The sequence below is a fragment of the Eschscholzia californica genome, unplaced genomic scaffold, assembly GCF_041429995.1.
Source record: "Eschscholzia californica isolate CP2 unplaced genomic scaffold, dmEscCali1.0.p SCAF_6, whole genome shotgun sequence".
In the NCBI taxonomy this organism is placed as follows: Eukaryota; Viridiplantae; Streptophyta; class Magnoliopsida; order Ranunculales; family Papaveraceae; genus Eschscholzia; species Eschscholzia californica.
This window is the reverse complement of record NW_028238483.1, coordinates 33,318,365-33,323,071: the sequence shown is the minus strand read 5'-3', so window position 1 is coordinate 33,323,071 and position 4,707 is coordinate 33,318,365. Positions and strand designations below refer to the sequence as shown.

The window sequence follows — 4,707 nt, the reverse complement described above, 5'->3', positions numbered from 1 at the left end:
GTACTCCATCATTCGCATTTGAGAATATCTTATCCGAATATTTGTTATATATTATCAAATATATAATTATAAGATTCATGTGGTGTATAGGGTTAATTTTAATTTGTCTCTATCTTTGTCTCATGTATTTTCTGTTGGCAACCATGATTTTGTTGGTCAAATTTAATTGTCACAAATCTTTGTTTTCTTTACTTTCCATTTTAAAAATAATTTCATCCCCTTTATTTTCTCTCTACTGATAGTGAAAACCAGTCGACGATAACAACTGACCGACCCATAACCTGCAACGGATTTCACAAAACAGAATAATTTTTTTTTCTCTTTTCCACCACCTCCATCAACTTCGCACTATTTTCCTATTTCCCTTCTCTCTATCTTTTCATGGTTTCAAGAATTGCTTTTGAAGTCGGGAATTAGAGAAGTATCAGAAAACGAAAAACTAAGAAAAAAACGTTAAATTTATATAAATTAAAAATTTAATGAGTAGATTAATTAAGTAATTAATAAGTCAATTTAATGGTAAACTATTTTGTTTAGTGAGATCATATTAGTAATAATTATAATTTGTAGATTAAAATTTTGGTCTATAAATAGATCAGTGTCTGTAGATTAATTTCAAGTCTAACAAATCAAGTGAAGTAATCAAATTCAAGTATTAGTATTCTTCATTCTTTTTTGTTTAGCAAAAACTAGACGCTCAATTGACCTAACAAACAAAAATTTCAACCGAAAGAGGAGAAGCCGAAAGCAAGAAATTCTTCTTGTCCTTCATTTGATATTTGTTTGTTGAGAATAGACAAAACAAACTGATAGTATATGGATTTGAGAATAGACGAAGACATATCTATTTCTAAAGAAGGCAGACGAGAAGAAACCTTCCCAAACCATGAAACCAAGGGAAGAGATCTGTTCGCCGATCTTCACGAACAAATCTATTCGTAAAATAAATAAATATTCGTAGGTCTTTCCGAGTTCTTTAAGAGAGAGAAGGAAGGTAGGTAGTGGCGGCAGTGGATAGAGGGCACAAAAGGGAAAAAGGAAGAGATTCGATCCCAAGACCTCATAGAATTGGAGTGTCCAACCACTGCACCAAAGAGGGTTGGATGTCAAATTAAAATCAACCCATAACGAAAATACTCAAAATCAAGATACTAAGATAGAATTAGATGTTTGCAGGAAAAAAATAAAATAGAAATTAGATGTTTGCAACAAGCAAAAGATAGAATTAGTTGAGTCAGACACGAGTCATGCATAACTTAAAATCAAGGTAGAAAAACTCAGACCTCCAACCAGATTACAATTCTCAATTAGAAGAACACAAAAACAAAATTTTTGTTCATGCTAGTAAATTTTAAAAATCTAAATGATTTGTGGAGGTCTAATATGGGCACATTTGAGATTTTTGAGCCTTTAACTTCATTGTAAATTAACATTTGGCATTTAACAAAACAAAATATCATGTGCCCTAATTGTTGGAAGAACTAGCGTCTATAGCTAGGTAACATTGTAATTAACATTTGACATTTTATTACCTATGCATGTTTACATACAATGTTCAAATATACACCATCCTGCACTTCATTGATAACTTCATTAGGGCCGGGTCTCAAGCTTCTTAGCCAGTCATGTCCACAGCCTGCACAGGAGATGATTAACTTTCCTCTAACTAGCTAAAAATATTTGTTAGGGACTTAGGGTTCACTTGACCACTTCAGATGTATACCAAGTGATCTTATTACCTGAAAACAAGCATATATTTGTTATAGGGCCAATCAACAGGAAGATTCTAGACAAATATCCTATATGGTATTGTTTTGTTGTTATTAAGTCTTTCGGATGATTCTGATCCACTAAAACGCCACTCCCGACAGCCACACACAAGTTTCTTCTAAAGTGTGCCTGGTGCCTGGTTTTCTTTTGTTCCCTGTCATTACATGAGGATTTCATGGTTGTGTCAACTAAATAAAGGGAAATGCTAAAATCACAAAGAATTTTGACAAAAGAAGTTACCCAGCTGATGTAGCGGCTGTGGTTTGAAAGTTTAACTAAATCTAGGCCGTTGAGAGATGAATATCACAACACATCTAACTTTTGTAATTCTAGCACTTCCGATAAATAAAAGCATGAGAAAAAGTAACTATTAATTCTAAAACGAACATGACAAGACATGAAATTATAGCCAACGACTCTTGGTTGGAGTCTTGGTTGGAGTGGTAAGAGGTATAATCTTCCACCTAGAGATCAAGGGTTCGAGCACACGCTGAACAATCCAAAAAACAAAAAAAAAACATGAAATTATAGTATACACACAAACTAACCAAATGGATTAAGGGCTAGTAATTAAGCTACACCAGGCAAGATTTCTTAATTACTAACTAGTATTCTTCTTCTATATATTGGGTCCAAGTAGTAGTACTAGATATACAATATATAGTGGAAGAACTTGTGTAAAATTAATTAATAGTATGATCTTTCTATCACTAGCTACAAAACTAAACTTGAAACCCTATAGAAGAGTATAAAAACATGTATGATCAACTTTCTCTCTAAACAATGACAAAAAATTGATGGAATTAAACTAGGGTTTCATAGGATATATGCTATGTATTTACTGATCTGCAAGGGAAGGTCAACTAACTACAGTACTTCTGATTTTCTTTAAGATCTTATATTTAAAAGAGTAACACAAAAACAAGATCTTATATATATATATATATATATATATATATATATATATATATATATATACTACTAAAACCTGTTGATAATAAAAAAAAATAGTATTAAGTTTTTCATGTATAATAGTGATCTAGTAACATGTAAGAAAAAACAACAAAATGATATGAAAAGAGTAAAACCCATTTGAAGATTTATACTAGTCTACTTATTAATTAATCATATATTATAGTACTAGTGATCCAGTAATTAGAAGAAAAACAAATCATGAGGTAGATATATAGAGATGGACCTGAATAAATAAGAGCTAGAGATCAAAATTTATCAGATGGGTTTTACAAAGAGAAACCAACAGAGCTCTGTTGACAGGATGCCCACCTCCATATTAATTAAGATGAAAAATTAACAACATGATATATAGGATGGAGGTGGACAGAATGCCAATGAACTCTGTAAGATGCTCTTTGATAAACACACATGAAACCAACAAATCATCTCCCCTTGACCTAGCTTGAGCCTTGAGGACTAGCTAAAAGGTTTCATATGGTATGATATAGAAAGGTCATATTTATAGAGAGGGTTTGATGAGACAGATCTTGAGATGGGTAATCTTTCTGGTTCTGGGTATGGAGAGAAAATTATAGGTGGGAGACTAGTAGTACTCTATTTAAGGTGAAGGGTTGTTGTTATGGTTGTAGTAAATATGAGAGAGAGATTCTAGAGAGAGAGAGAGAGTTATTGAGTACACAACACGCATGCGAATGAAGCAGCTGGAAGGGGAGAAGTGATGAAGATGAGAGGATCAAGAAATAAAGAGATGATGAGAGAGAGAGAAAAAATAGGGTAATTATAAAAGGAGCGAGGGATATGAAAATGGGAGATTTTATTAGAGAATCAGAAGAGGATTGTTCTTTCTCCTACCTGACACAGTGACATTGAATGTTGAGAAAGATCTCTCTCTCTCTCTCTCTCACAATTCTATGCAAAAAAATCATAATCTTTCTTGCCTTTCCAAACCCTAAATCCCCCTCCACCTTTTCTCTCTCTCTCTCTAAAGTCCATCTTCAAAGTAATCAAAAGTTTTGAAACAAATGAAAGGTATAAGAATAAAAGTTTCTTAAAGAGAAAAAAAATGTCTTTACAATTAAGGAAGCTTCCACTTATTTTAATAACACTTCTTGTTTTAATTACTTTTAAGTTTAAGAACTATTGTAGTAATTCTTTCCTCATGCCTCTCAAGCCAATAATGTTAATAATTGACCTAGCTATGGTCCATGTAATTGATCATCCCATAACAGCGGGTCGTGCAAGACGATGTTAGTATCTAACGGAAATGTTACATGCACAAAAAATTTGATTTAATTTGTAATTTATGGACTCACCTAATAAAAGACAAAAGATAATCATATTTAACTGCGATCTAGACCACTCTTTTACTCAAGTGAATCAACATGTTACAAATTTAGTCCAAATCTTCCGTACACTTAACATTTCTTAATATCTAACTAGGTGAACAATCTACCACCATGTTTTATTGTTAAGTAACTAAAAGTAGTGGGGTTATTGTTGATCTAGTTGAGTCGAACTTCTATCGCAACTCGAATGATAAAGAAAGGTATTAAAACAATAGCGCATGGTGGGGCGGTGCCGACGGTGCGCTCGCGCTGGCTTCGATCACACAAGGCCCTTATTTTCGTATACATAGTATTCAAACTTCAAATTGGTATTAGTTGTGAACATTTTCGATGTCTCGAGGGATGATGGATTAACGCTGCATAATGTCGGGTTCTCCTCGTCGAGTAGTTGAGTAAAAGATAAAAATCTATTCAAATATGATACTTGGTAAATGAAATATTGATGATTGACATATCAAGCTTAACATGGGTAGAGATGGTTGAGTGGGAGCTAGAATTTGAGGTTTACATTGTGAAAATAAAAAAGACTTTCTTTTTACACAGTATGTATTGTCCTGCTTTGGTAAGAGCACATTACTTGCATTCACATACTTGTGTCCGCTCTTATAGTAGGGCT

At 33.1% G+C, this 4,707-nt stretch overlaps 1 long non-coding RNA gene across 1 annotated transcript; it reads right to left on the bottom strand.

Moving 5' to 3' along the window:
* Nucleotides 1-1,349: 1,349 nt before the first annotated feature.
* On the bottom strand, nt 1,350-3,765 carry LOC147533799 (uncharacterized). Its single transcript, XR_015228448.1, has 2 exons — nt 2,969-3,765; nt 1,350-1,924 (listed from the first exon to the last, which is right to left on the bottom strand). It is a non-coding gene; the product is annotated as an uncharacterized LOC147533799 (long non-coding RNA).
* Nucleotides 3,766-4,707: the final 942 nt, after the last annotated feature.